The following is a 15839-nucleotide window of genomic DNA, read 5'->3' on the forward strand; positions in this document are numbered from 1 at the left end:
AATGAGTTATCTTTAAGAATTTGTTCTTGTTGGTAACTGTAAGCATATGAAAAAAACAAATGGCACCATAAGTAAGGACTAGCTCAATAATACTGCGATACAGAAGCAGAAGAAGACGTGGCTGAACAGTCAAGTGCCTAAGTTTACGAATAGCTGTCAGTCTTTGTTGACAACGTTTGTAAACCCCTAGAGTGTGCTGGTTGAAATTGAGATTTTGATCTATATCCTATATCCTACTAGCATGTGTTCTGTTAACCTATACAGTTGTAGGCCTATGTGTCTTATTTTCCATTATTAAATTGTTAAATTATAAAAATATACTGGCAACCCTACACTCTAGATATCGGCATTAGAAAAAACTGACAGGGAACCACTATGCACAATGCTATGCACTAAAAGTTCCAAATAGGTTAATGCTGAGGGATTCTGTAATGTAGAGAAAAAAGTTCAGTATGAAGAAGCGTGTGTGTGTGTGTGTGTGTGTGTGTGTTTGGACCTGGCATCTCTGAGCAGAAGCAAACTTTCAGTAAAGGATACGAGTAGCGGTTGAGAGGAGAGAGACAGAGTCACAGAGGGTGAATAACAGTGAGAGAGACTGCAAATGCAGATGAGGGAGCTCTTTGTGCTTTTTTTGGGAGTGCTGATTGAAACCAGCTGTGCCTGTTGGGTTCTCCGGCTCTTGCAACGTGACTCTACAGTACACTGGCTTTAGGATGGCCTGCTAACATTAAATTTACATCACTCTTTTATTCTCATCCAATCATAATTCAGCTTCAACTTTAAAGGTCCTTTTTTGTTGCCATGTTTTTGGATTTGTTATTTTGCTTTCATAAGTGTAATTGTTTTGACCCTCTCGGCCATGGTAGATTACAGAGTGCACAACAAGACGAGGAACCAAAGAAAAAATGATTGCAAGAGTGCTGGAGCAATGCAAATCTTTGAATTATGTACTGTCTGCAGGCTGGAAAACAAGACATCTAACACTCACATGGCAAGACATTCATCCACTCCAGGTGTTTACAGATGTGCTTTCTGGAAAGGAATATGTTAGTGTCTCCTATCTTAAGACGATGCTTCACAAAGACTCTCGCTGAAGATCAGGATGACACAGATCTCACAAGAGCAATCAATAAAATAATCCTTCAATACCTCAAGGAAAAATATGATGACCCAGCCCCTCAAGAACTTCTGGATGTTACTGTACATCATTCTTAGATCCTCGCTTCACAACAAACTACATCAGTCAAGATAAAATCCCAGCCATGAAGACAAGAATGATGACAGAGAAGTGCAAAAAATACATAATTTACCCACTTTATTTACAAAATATTAATCTCCTACAACGACGTGTGCTCTCGCTTGAACAACAACAACATGCACGCGTAGTGGTGCTCTAATGAATGCATTATTGGTGATTAATATTTTGTAAATAAAGTGGTAAATTATGTTTTTTGCACAAACAAAGAACTTGTGTCACTTCATTAAATTGAGGTTAAACCAATGGAGTCACATGGATTACTTTTATGATGACTTTACTACCTTTTTGGGGCTTGAAAGTGGTAGTTGCGTAGCTGTCAATTGAGGGACAGAAAACTCTCAGATTAAAAAATGATCTTCATTTGTGTTTCGAAGATGAACAAAGTCTTACGGGTTTGGAATGACATGAGGGTGAGTAATTAATGACAAAATGTTTGGGTGAACTAACCCTTAAAAGACAATTAAATTGATCACTGATTAAGTATTAGCATCCCTAATCAGAAAATCTCTTCTCCTGTCTCTGAAAATGTCCTGATTTTTAAATCTTCTGAAGAACACTTATTTTAAGTGGTGTCTCAGCTAGGTGACTACTAGCACATTTATAACATGCATAACCGGTAACTAGCGAGCAGCAATTTTTGAAAACGGAGGTATGTCACACAGCTCAGTGCAAGTAGTTCATTATATTAGCTTTGTGGCTCGGTCAAAAACCAAGCCAAGTTGAGTCAGATTCAGTCCTCACATCCTGCTCGGACTCATCATTCAATGGTCGTTACTTGGATCTACAGTTATAAAGGCACTCTATACTTTTTGCAGATACAATTAGGAAAGAACATTTTTCCAGCAATTGTCTCTCTCGCTTTGATTTAACACAAATAAAGAGTCATACTGTATATGGTGGTTTGTAAAAGGTCATTTGAATGGTTTCTCCTGAAAGCTCTCTTTCTCCTGAAGGTGAAGTGGAAAGAGGAAATGCCGTCCTGAATTTGCTCCGTGTGCCTGAGTGACATCCAAAGGCTTGGAGATAAAGAATGCGTAAGACTTCCTGCTCCAAAGCCCACAGCTCCCAAAACATCTCACCGTTTATATACTGCAGCAAATTACCCTGGCAACCTGGCAATGAATCAAGGCCTCACACCAGAACACAGTGTTTCTGGGGAGAAAAAAAGATGCAAGCCTATCCTAAAGACTCACTGACACTCTATAAACTAGTTATTTAAAAAATAATGAATTAATGAATAATATATATATATATATATATATATATATATATATTTTTTTTTTTTTTTTTATTTATTTATTTATTATATTTTATATATATACAGTATATATATATATATATATATATATATATATATATATATATATATATATATATATATGTATGTATGTGTATGTGTGTATGTGCGTGTGTGTGTGTGTGTGTGTGTTTCTTCTTGCAGATTTAGCTTTTGAAACTAGTGAAATTTCCAGTGAGTGGTGCTAAAAGCTCATTCAGTTGAATATGATTCTTGCAATGTAGGTTTACGTTGAACGTTAAACACATTTGCTGAAGCAGCCATGTCATTTTAACTCTAATATCATGACTCGTGTTTCACGGGAACTTGAAGTGCAATCCTGTGCAATCCTGTACCAGGTGTATAGCTTAGAAAAGCCATACATATGTGTACAAATCATGCGCTATGTAAAAAGTGTTTTGAGGACATAACACAGTAGTATTTATTAATCGGTTTATTTATCTGCTTCTGTAATCATAATTTGTATGAAAAGGAATGTTGGTGTTTTGAATTTTTCCGATGGGCCTAGGTTGATTTTATCCACACACTCCCAAACGAACAGAGAGAAGCATTCTCTAAACTAGGAGAACATTTATGTCCACTGCCTTGCCCTTAGAACATTGTTTAGCTCTACACTTCCTGAATGCAGATAGTAGATCCCTTCCATGTTTATACATCCTGGAAGAGAAGTAAACAGCAGTCAGGGAAGCTCTGGCCCAATAGGCATGTACCATGCAAGAGGTCACACAAGTACTTGGACAGAATTTAACTTGAATATTTTTGAGGAAGCAACTAACCATAAAGATTCATGCTGCAAACATGATGTGCACACCCATCGTTTTTGAACGTTTGAACGTTTTGATCAATTTTTTAGGAATGGATCATTGCACTGCTCTTTAAAGGAAGGATTGTCTGAAAAACCCATGACAAATAAATGGTACTTTTAATTCAACAGTCCACTTGGAATCTAATGCAAAATAATCAAAAACCATGAAAGTAATGAGCCTCATTACCAATAGTAGGGCTGCACGATATTGAAGAAAAATGCGATATGTAATGCGATATGTGATAACTCATTAAATAATGCGATACGATAATGCTTAAAGTGTGTAATATAAACTTAAATTATCTTTAAAATATATTTAAAATTATATAACCTACATATGTGTTTCACATTCTTTTTGTGACAAGAAAACATCCCTACAACTTCTGAAAGTGAACATCAGTGTTTCACTGTAGCATCAGAAGTGTTATTTTAACATCAGTGAACCATGGGGTTCAGGTTATCCTACATTAGGATTATTTAACAACAGAAACTGAATAATCAAATGTAAAAATAAAAAACTGCTTAGTTTTCACTGTATAAATTAAATATATACTGATTCTTATTAAAATTACAAAAGTTATTCAGCCAAGAACAGTGAGTGATTTTCTCTTTGTCTTTTGTTCATGACCACAGTTATTGCAAGCCGTTGCGATATGCATATTGCGATATATACATTTGCGATATTTCGATATATTGTTCAGCCCTAACCAATAGACATTCTAAAACATCTCTAAAGATAGAGAAAGTTTTCATTGTTTAGTTACTGCTGTTTTCTCTTCAAAAGATGTGCTGTGTCGAGAAAGCATCTGATCACTGGTCACAAAAGTCACATTAGGTCTATAGTAGACATTTCCACACAAGTGCATTATCCAACCGTATCATGAGACAGATCATGTTAACTCTACTTGTCCCTTTGGATGTTACAGCATCACATTGCTGCCCTTTTGTATGTTTAACCAGCTGTTTCTTCAGCTTCAGACAAAAAGGTCAAAATTGTAGCAAACTCACAACAGATAACTGAAACTAAAAGAGGTAAGCACAAGAGGTGCACACATCTCCCAAGAACACTGTTCTTTTCCCATTCTTTCTCACAATATACAGTAGAATGATCTTGTAAATGACACACAATCACACAGTCTGCAATGGTTGAGTAAAATGTGCATTAACATGATGACGACAAAAGTCAAATTTACGCAGAGTGACAGTCTATTTTATAACGTGTACTTGGCTTTATCAGATCAACCCAATCTATAGTGCTGCATTTGTCCATTCTATTTGAAAAGGAAAACCAGCCGGGTTACAATCATTCATATTTTTCACGAAATACTGGTGCTAAAATGGAAAATCCCGAAAACACCAAATCAAAAATGAAAGGGAAGATGCACCATTGAGCAACCAATGAGATTATTGGTTTCTTTCTTCTGCAGTTTACCTCTTTACAGAGCAGATTAAAAAAAGATAAGACTTCACAAAACACAGCCGATATAAAAGGTTTGGCCATCTACCTCAGCTTTTACGGTACTGTCTGTACTGTATGTGAAGTTGCCACGATGTACAATGTAAAATCTTTGTGCAGAATCAAGTGAGAGGGACTTTTCTAATGTTCACTGAATTAAAGAGGTCATTTAAAGACACTCTGTGGTGAAAATCAAGTTTTTAATGATGTTAACCTGTCTAGGTTCCCTGTATAGTTTACAGCAGTAATTGAGAGATGTGTGGAAACAAACAAGCAAACAAGTATAGATGCATGCAAAGACTTTTACGGAAAGATATGGCTAATACTGCAACATGTAAGGAACTGTGTTAATTCTAATGCCTAATCTATGATCAGTAGCCTAATATATGAAAAGGACTCACGTCCAGTCAGACATTCTTTGTCGCAAAATGGTTTATTGCTGTTTATGCGTCAGTAAATCTTTAAATCAGTAAATCATTGTTCCACTTTGTTTCTTCATGACCTCTTTAAGAATCCACATTTTCAGCCACATTGATGAATAGTCCAGCAATGAAAAAAAACTTTCAGTCATCTTCTGGCATATCTGTATGGTTTTTTTTTTTACACGCTGAATTTTGGAAACCCCTGCAACCCAAGAGGAGCTACTGGGAGAAGTTGGACCTCTGGCTTTGCACACTGAGCCCCTGGGAAATCTGGGAGAGGGGTGGTTTCTCTCACGGACAGAGCAGGAATTTTCCCACAACCCCTCTCTGCAAAGGGGGAGGACTGTCATAAAAAAACAACAAAAAAAAACTAAACACAGCTGATCCCTGACAAAAAAAAAAAAATGATGGTGGTGGAGCCATGACACAGTTATTGAATCAAATATGTGCCATGGTATTAAATTAATTTTATTTGTATTTGAATTGAATTTTTACAACAACAACAACAACAAAAAAAAAAAAAATCAATATGAACAACTCCCGTAGTGCATGATTCCATAAATATGTTTTTATTGAACAGTGAATGAGCAACACATTTTTGTGGGAAAATAAATCATAAAAGTGGTTTGTTTTGTTATCTTGTAAATGTATGAGGTGGCGAGGGGGGCTTTTACCCATGGGGTCGCAAGTTCACCAGCATAGGGGACAGACACTCAGTATTCACACACTTTAATGTTTTGAATAAAGTTAATACTTGTTCAAAACAATCACATAAGCAAAGTTTGTAGTAAAATGTGTTCATTTTGAAACCACAGATTTAAAAAAGATCTAAAGATTCTGAATGCTTTGAAGGAGATCCCACAATAATAACTGATATTTTATTATAGAGTATGAAAAACAACATATTTGTTTATTTGCAGATTTCATTATAAATATGATGATAATCTCTGGGAAAAAAGGTTGAAAATGATAAGACCTTTGTCTAAAACTACATTCAGTAATTTTATCAATTCTCATTTGCTACAAATCTAAACATCAGTAAATCTAAAACATAAAAAAAAAAAAAAAAAAACATTAAATATAAGATCATTTTAGACTCCACTTTCTGCCCTTCAACGTGGCCAAAACCCAGAAAGTCTTCTATATTTCATGTAGAAACATGAAAACATGCTAAATGCAGCATTCATGGTTTTCAGCCCACATTCTCCTCGCTTGTTCGCACCACTGAGCATTCAGTACATCGAGTGTGTTGGAGCGCTCACTCTCTCCTGATGACTAGTGTCAACTCGTCTATGCGTGACTCAACACCTTTTACCAACTCATTAGGGGTCATGATCAGAATCTGATCAGATTCAGGCATCTTTAAAGGTGCTCTAAGCGATGCCTCCTGAATGTCGGATTGGAAGCCCTTCTGCCAGCGGAGTTCTAGCCACCTTTTGAACGCTTTTCCAATGTAAATTCGGGACTTCGCGCGTTCCTTCTTCTTTGTTATTTGTTCATCAGTACGGCGTCTCTTTGGTCATGTGTCGGCCATATCAAAATTCTCAAGAATATACATTTTTCACGTTAGTTGTTGTCGTTGTCTAGGACATCTCTCCTCTAGCTAACTTCCCTCTTCATGCTTCTCTCTCCTCCACTCCCCCTTCATGTGCACGCGCACTAACCCCCCACCCCCAAATCATTCTTGTCCGTGATTGGCTGGAACACTGTTTGTTATGTTTCGTGGTCCAGGCTGGGCCAGTTTGTTTTTCTTGCCGTTTTTGGAGCCTGGGCAGTCTACAGAGACTGCGTTTTTTCACAGTGCGTTCAGGGGACAGGCAGCTAGCGGATAGTGAAGAGATGTTTGCTGGATGGATGTGACAAAAAATGTTTTGGCCTAAAAAACGCGTGACATTGCTTAGAGCACCTTTAACAAAATATTAGGAAGGAAGGAAGGAAGGAAGGAAGGAAGGAAGGAAGGAAGGAAGGAAGGAAGGAAGGAAGGAAGGAAGGAAGGAAGGAAGGAAGGAAGGAAGGAAGGAAGGAAGGAAGGAAGGAAGGAAGGAAGGAAGGAAGGATGGATGGATGGATGGATGGATGGATGGATGGATGGATGGATGGATGGATGGATGGATGGATGGATGGATGGATGGATGGATGGATGGATGGATGGATGGATGGATGGATGGATGGATGGATGGATGGATGGATGGATGGATGGATGTGAATTGCACCATTCCTTCAGAGTAAATGTATGTGATTTTTTTCTATGCAAACATATGATGTTTTATAAACAAAGTTCGGGAGGAGCACGTTCAAATAAGCAATCCAATCTACTCGTCATCAAACAATTATGTCTACCCTAATCAGCATGACAAGAAGTATATATATATCCACACTGTCAACTCACCTAATATTCCTTGACAGTTTTTCAGCATCCCTCCACCACCCCGACTCCTCACTCTTGGCTTAATCTTTACAGCCAGGAATACGGGGGGAGTACTCTGGGTTCGGGCCGAATACCGAGCCCGGAGCCCTCTCCTCGGACAGCACGCCAAATACGCATTTATTCTATCTAACTTATTTGTAAGTGTGAACTAGTGAACTAATAGGCAAAGGTGTGATCACTTAGAAAAGTAATACTATGCTTCAACAAGCTGTTATTAGTAGTAAAAATCAATTCATACATTACACACTTTCAATTCCTGGATCATGCACTATCACTGTTTATCTCTTATAAAGCACTCAAGAAGTGCATTTAGCCTAGTGTTTTTCCAAATAATTTGTTAAAAACACCAGACTGACAGCACTTCTTTATTCTTTATTTCTATTACTAGTGCAAACACTAAAAAGTGCCATGTTCTGTATATAAACACGGCACCAGACGGGGCAGTCAGAGTTACAAACACTCGCTCGCCTTGGTCACTGCAACCATAACATGCCAAGAACGGCTACCACTAAAATACCCCAAGAACAAGCCTTTGTAAAGCAGGCAGACGACCAGTGGCGAGGAGACAAAGGCATCCAGTGTGTTTCTAGCACAGACGCTTGGATGCTATTAATAAATGCTTCCAGATTTTCCTGCAGTCAACTCTCTTTGGCTAACACACACCAGCTGGGCACCGGCGGTTGGCAGAGAGGGGTGTAGAGATACTGTATATTGTGCTGAGTTGCTAATTATTGACAGACCTCAGAGGAGCAGAGACAACAGCGTCCACAGGACCACTACACTTAGCCTAACTAAACTAGTGAGCTGTCCAGCAGAATGTTTTTCACACTTATTATTCTCTTAATATCTTATTAAAATGTTGACTTGTAACCTGTCCCGCACTGTGATATGTGAATAAATTAATGGACATATATCTGGACATGGATGACATTGAAACTCGTGTGGCTTATTGAGGAGACGTGCTAAGAAATCAAATGTATTATTATCACATGACAAAAAACAAAACAAGGAATTGAAACATATGATTCATAACTTGAATTCATTATTGACACCTGACACATGAATCAGACTTAAAATGGGCTGTTTTGGCTTGGGCCAGTAAGGAAACACCTAGCAACCACCCAAAACAAAACCCAATGCCCTACAAACCACCAAGAACTGGGCAAGTTGTCAGGCCAACTCCAACATCATGGCAAGCACAGGCAAGCACCATTCATTTGTTTTTAAGATGTAAAAAAAAAAAAAAAAAAAAAAAATCTGGTCTTTTTTAAAGTAATGAAGGAAGCAGTTCCCTTAGTACCAAAATCCATTGAAGAAAGATACTCTATATTCCTTTCATAACTAGTGCATGTTTACTTTCTATTAGTTTTGGCATGTTGGTGCTAATGTCAATCCACATCTGGACACAAACGCCTCAGCTGCATGTTTCCAGAAGCTGCAGTCTCTCCACAGAAGCAGCCGGCAGAACACCTATATCCTCACTTTACTGCCAAGCACAACACAAGAGTCTGAGCCGCTCACAGTGACTTCCATCTCGCACACTGGGTCAGCATACATGTGTGCGCAATGCGTGGTGCTCGTATGCATAGACCTGATTTAACCACCCTGGGACTTTTTTCCCCCCAAAATAACCCTCACTTGGTCAGAAGAATACAGGCGCTGATGGGCAACTGACACAAAGAAAACTCTGAATGGTCTTGGTGTATATAAACACAAAATGGTGTAACTAAAGTATGCTGCAAGGCTGGCCCTAATATTAAGTTGGCATTGGTATTTTGTAATAATTTTATGGATACCTGACATGGACTAAGCCATAAGTGACACACCAACTTCAAATGTGAACCCAAAACTTTGCATGACCATTAAACGCTGCCCTTTAGTTTACACACCACACAGCCACTTTATTCATTGGTTGCCAACCGTATGGTCAGCATTATGGTAACAAACAAAAAGATATTACATGAGTATTGTACATAAATTAGTTATATATAGTGTATTTGCTCAGAGACAATAAAAGAGACAATGAGACAAGATAATTTGAATAACGTTAAAACATACACGGACAAACTCTATGTTAAGTGTGTTTTATTTTGTAATTGAACCCTATGTGAAAAGAGGGAAACAGCGCCCTCTACTCGCCGCGAAGACAAATACAGCCTCAGACTACTACACTATACAACACCGGCAATTGGATTTTGAATGAAATCTAAGTGTAAATAACATAGTGTTTTATCACATTTCTGATGCACAAATGTAGACATGACGTGTAAGTTAAAGAGCAATGTTCTTATTCACAAAAACAATCAACCATTGACACTGACTGCCATGACGGCTGCATGAACGAGTGTCATCCTCTGAAATTGGCTAAACAGATGTCAGTTCGCCTTTAATACTAGGCTACATCATATAAAAAGCAAAATTCTGATGCCGTAATGTGGATTTTATTTAAGGTTCATATCTAAATAAGTGAAAAGGATAGGTCCAAATATAACCGAGATGCTGTGAATATGTAATGTCAGCAATGTCTCTGCAATGTTAGCAGAGCAATCATTATTAAAAATCATTACACGACTGGCACAAATCAGCAGCGCTTATTTACGTACCGTATATCTTCATATTTGAGAGAAAGGCGTTGTCCAAATTGTAATCCGTTTGAGTTGATACCGTGAATTTAGCGCTGTGCATTCAGAAGTGGCAGTGAGTGAACGACGAGCGTCTCACCATCATCAGTCCGAGCGCTACACGCCTACTAACTACAGGTCTCTCTTAAAGACACAGTTCATCAGCAATCCTGTCTATCGTGCCTACCAAATCAGGGTGCGACCGACGAGGGCCTCGCGCAGAAATAAAGTGACAACTGACTTGATGTAAAGCCAATAGTAATTACAGCCTCCTGAGACCCAGAAAAAAAGTTTTGGGAATTTAGTATTTTTTTCATGTCATTGCATTCTTTAGAGAATAAGAAACACATGTGAGAAAAACATTTTTGAAAAGTTTTTTTATTTATTTATGCAAAGGCACGTTCACACCGAGAACGATATGCCTATTGATAAAAACGATGAGTAATATAGTCGTTCTGTCTGTTTACTGTGGATTTGTTGTCTGCGCTTGAAATGCACGAGCTCTTTAAAGCAGGATGAATTCTGATTGGCTGTCAATGTTTTTATCATTCATAAGCTGGAAAAAAATATTTGTTTAACAAAAAAGTGATTCCAATGATATTGTTCCCCTGTATTGTTATGGTGTGGACTCTGTTATTCATTTATATTTACAACTATTTGTTTATAGTTTTTTTTTTTTTTTTTACCAAGCTTTGTATGAAGATGATTTTCAACTATGTTATGAAAGATATATCGGAATTAATTGATATACCATTTTACTTTATGCAATATGTGGGTAAAATGGCCATAAATAGGTAGTCCCATTCAACACAATGTATACACTTATATTTACATATCAAATTTGCATATTAAATGTGTTCTTGGGGCAACATGCAATAAAAAAAATATAAGTGTAATAATGGGAGTAATATTTGGCAACATTTTAATAATAATATATAATATTTCATAGGAATATATAATTTCTTTCCATATTCACTTGTGTCTCCCAAAATGCCTGATAAACATGCTTTAAGTCGGTGTCTCTACAGTGGACATGTATGAAATCAATGCCCTGTTTTGGATTAGAAACCCCGTAACATTTTCCTGAGATTTATACAATTTATGACAAACAATTTGAAAATTAGTCAGATTTAAATATAGTATAAACATTAAGATGAACATTTGGTAGGCATAATGTGCTCTTTACACTGCAAAAAAAGATTTTCTTACTCAGTATTTTTGTCTTGTTACCAGTCCAAATATTGGATTTTATAAATAAAGGATTTTACTACTTTAGTAAATCCATCTTGATTTAAGAATTTTTAGTTATTTGGACTGGAAACAAGACAAAAATACTGAGTAAGAAAATCTTTTTTTGCAGTGTACAAGACATCCAGACTTAAAACTGTGACATGTTTGCTCTTAAAGAAGTTCACTAAAATATAATGTTCACTTCAGTGGACAAAAGTCTATTCCTGAGACCCAGGAGGAGGATAGCTAAAGTGTCTTTTGAAAGACTTTAATAGCTTAGTCATAGCCCGATAGTGAGACTCATGATGCTGTATTATTCTGCTGGTTAAAAATGTATTATTATGCACTAGAGCTTACAGTTTGTTGCTGGCCTCGGGTGGAAACCGCTACTTTTCGGGAAATGAAAAAAAAAAAAAACTGTGTATTTTTAAAATAATGAAACACTGCGTTGTCAAAGTTGATATTGAGGCTTTTTATGGTCAGACACATGCATGGCCCGGAGTATACAAACAGTAAATTACTTTTTATCGCCCCTGCTTTCAGCCCTCTGTCCATCCCTCCAGATTCCTCCCAAACACTGAGAGAGAGAGAGAGAGAGAGAGAGAGAGAGAGAGAGAGAGAGAGAGAGAGAGAGAGAGAGAGAGAGAGAGAGAGAGAGAGAGTTTTTATGAAGAGAGAGAGACATTTATGAAGAGAGAGAGAGAGAGAGAGAGAGAGAGAGAGAGAGAGAGAGAGAGAGAGAGAGAGAGAGAGAGAGAGAGACAGAGAGTTGGCATTGTCTGTGGGCCTGCTAACCAATGCTCTCTATTTTTATTTCGGGTGGTTAACAGCATGCTGTGGGCTCCAGTGCCAGAGGCTGTGCTGGATGTCCCGGCCTACCCAGCTAAGCTAAATCTGAACTCGCTGAGGTTAGAATAGCAGCTGGGATGCTGGGTGAAACAGTCGAGCACCCTCCAAAATCCCACAGAAGTGGGAATAACTCAGGGCGTATCATCGTTTTATATCTTTCATCTTTAAAACACAGATTGATCACATGCAAAACACACGAAAAGGAAAATGTTTGTTGACAGGGCTGTGCTCAGGCAGAGGAAGATCTGTACCGAATATCTAAAGAAAGTAAAGAGACAGCTTTATGTACAGGTGCTTTTCATTGCATTCCACCGACTGAATAGCCATGAGACTAGGACACCTTCATGGGAGGCCCTGATAGAATGTCCATAACACAGCAAAATTCCAAAAGAACATTTCTATAAAAGGTAATGGAATGCACCTAAAAGCTTTGGCAAAGTGTACAGCGCACGTCACAGATTACTTTGGCTCTGTTTCCGTAAGCAGATATCAAAACGTTATCAGGAAAACCCCGAAGTTGTTATGGCTTTCAACAGCTTAATGAGACAATTTTTAAATAAAATTGAAGATACTTTCAATATAAGAAATACAAGATCACGAGAAATTTGGTCTGGTAGATCAACATGATGATAGACTTCATAATTTATTCATTATATATACAAATTATTTCTCTCTCTCTGTCCCTTTAAAGGGACATTTATGAAGAATGTTAGCAGACAAACCTCCTTTATTGGTAAAAACTAGGGCATTAGTTTGTGAGTTCATGGATGTCTGCTAGCTATTGACCCATTGTTCGTTTTTTCTTCCAAATTTTGGTTTGTATTTATTTTCTTTTAGTGGTAAACTAAAAGAAAAAAGTAAACTCTTTATGTTAGGATTATGAAATGCATTACAGTAGTGATGGACAACTATAATTATATGCAAAGTGTTCAGAATGCAGTGATGCGGAGAGTTTATTTACCTGCAGTTTAAACCGGTTATACAAGATATTATTCCTTGACTTCTTTAAGAATCAATATTTCGGATTATTTATATTTTTTTAAATATGAATTACTTCACTCTCCCAACTTCCCAAGCAGTATTGTCCTTTAATAAATCTTGCTTATATTTTATAAAAAAAAAAAAAATATTTAGATAAAACTAGCAAGATTTACAGAAATGTAAAAGTATAAAACTTGCTTAAATTTAAAAGCTGTTGTTGGTAATATACTTTCTAAATGCTATGACACAAATAAAAGACATGATGCAAACATGCAAAGATGGATATTTTATAAGTGTTTTGACAAAGAAATGTAGACATAAAGATAATTTACACTGCATGTATAATAATTTAGAATGCCTTCTGGATCAGTGCTTTAAATCGCTAGTGTTAAATACTATATATATGCAATTATATACTTTGCATGGAGCTCTAACAAGATGATGCGTGAGCCTTCACAACATGTTAGCATAACACAACAGGTGAAGCGGGAGAGAAAACTGAAGGTCTCGCATCACAAAGAGCTTTCGTGTGTGTAAACAGGTTCTTCAACATCAATGTTTGCATGAAATTTCCGGCTCATTTAGTCTTGTGTCTCTTCTGTCTCTTTGTGAGAACACCAACACAAAACTTAAAACATTTCATAATGTTGAATCATAAGTGAAATGAACATACAGAGGATTAAAGAGATGCATATCTCCAATGTTAGTCTCATCTTTCATAAACCAATTGAGACAAAACACGTCTCATCTTGTGTTGTTTTGTTAGAACTTCCAGTAAAGTCACCAAACAACAACAGTTTTGCTTTCACTTCTTGGCACCTTGTGAAAAATGAACCTGCAAAATGCCAGGGTTGTCACATGACAGAACTCTCTTTAACAGATCTCAGCATGCCCTGATGGTCAAGGTGTTAAACTCACATAAACTGTGAGCATCATTAAACAGTGTTGTAGTTGAGACTAGTTCATTCAAGTCTAAATCCAGGCCAAGACCTGAGTAGGATCGAGTCCAAGTCAAGAAAGACAACGGAAGTGGGTCAAGTCCGAATACAAATGCTCCCGAATCCATGCATGGCAAGACTAAAAATGTCAGGTTTTCTGGAAGGATGAGATTGAAAATCAGATAGATGCTTAACGAAGACTTTATTGACACTTCAAACAGAAAAGACTGGAGGTGAGCCAAATCTGAAAGAGTCAGACAGGGAAGGGTCCGACCAGAGAGACAGTCTGTAGTGATCAGGTCCAGAAGACAATAGAGGAGTCAGGCAGGCGAGAAGGTCACCATGAGGCGAACAGGAACATAAACAGGGCAAATCAGGAGCAAGGTCAACGGCTAGAGGTCAATACAGCAATCAGGGCCAAGGGATATTCCATCAACCAGAACCAGGGACAGGAGCGAGAGTCAGTACTGGGATGAGCAGTCCATTGACCACAGCGCTAACTGGGCAGAAGACTGGGGAATGTACAGGAGAATGTCAGGATATCAGTTCATGACTTCAAGCTTTAGAGAGGATGAGTAACACAGAATCCTTCATGCTCGTGCACACACTGAGGAGGAGGAGGACGGCTCTTCGACATGTGTGTGTTTGAAGTGTGTGTGTAACACGGACACAGAATCCTTCATGCTCGTGCACACACTGAGGAGGAGGAGGAGGACGGCTCTTCGGCATGTGTGTGTTTGAACAGTCAGTGCTCACCGGTAGCCTGCGATGTGTATGTGTGTGTGTGTGTGTCTGTGTGTGTGTGTGTGTAACACTGGCGGACACAGAATCCTTCATGCTCGTGCACACACTGAGGAAGGAGGAGGAAGAGCAGGACGGCTCTTCGACATATGTGTGTGTTTGAAGAGAGTGTGTGTGTGTGTAACTCTCTTTCTGTTCTGCCCCTTTAACTCTATTATTGCTAAACACACAGCGCCACCTGTCGCGACAGAGAAAATGTGCAGGTGCATCAAGTTTTAACAGCAAAGGTGTTTACAGTTGAAAGGCTTAATAGTCAAATTCAAATTTGTAATCCAAGCTCATTATTTGAATGTAAGAAAAATTAAGAATAAAGCATGTGTATAGTAGGCTATATAGAAAAAAGTAAATAAATAGAAAAAATAGAAAAAATAAATAAATATGAAACACAGATTGACTCAGTGTAATAATTTTTAAAATGCTTAACTTTTTAAATTATGAAAAAAAAAATCATAGAACTGTATAAAAACTGTTCATCATTATTCATAAACAACTTTAAACATTATGTTGCTGATAGATTAATTATTTGTGACCTCAAATTAATAGGGAATATTTTCAATTTATTAAATATTGAAAATATGATAAAATAATTGAATCACATTCCAGGACTGTTTACAGCATCTAAAAATAAAATTTCTCCAGAAATAATAAAACAATGAATAAATGTAAGCAATAGGTTATAGAGGGATCAAGCATTCATGAGTTGTCTTTAATGGCATATAGTGTGATTAGTTTGTGTTTATCTGTTCATCACAT

General features: G+C 37.4%; 1 protein-coding gene across 2 annotated transcripts in view; it reads right to left on the minus strand.

Annotated features, from left to right (window-relative positions):
• daam2 (dishevelled associated activator of morphogenesis 2) overlaps positions 1–10467 on the minus strand; it is a 108751-nt gene extending 98284 nt beyond the window's left edge. The window contains exon 1 of one of the 2 annotated variants that reach the window (XM_079852528.1): positions 10270–10467. The gene's annotated coding sequence lies outside the window, so the exon portion shown is untranslated. The remainder of the gene's footprint in view (positions 1–10269) is intronic. The other variant, XM_079852530.1, reaches the window with a different exon arrangement.
• Positions 10468–15839: the final 5372 nt, after the last annotated feature.

This window comes from Squalius cephalus (assembly GCF_949319135.1).
Source record: "Squalius cephalus genome assembly, chromosome: 20".
NCBI classification, from domain to species: domain Eukaryota; kingdom Metazoa; phylum Chordata; class Actinopteri; order Cypriniformes; family Leuciscidae; genus Squalius; species Squalius cephalus.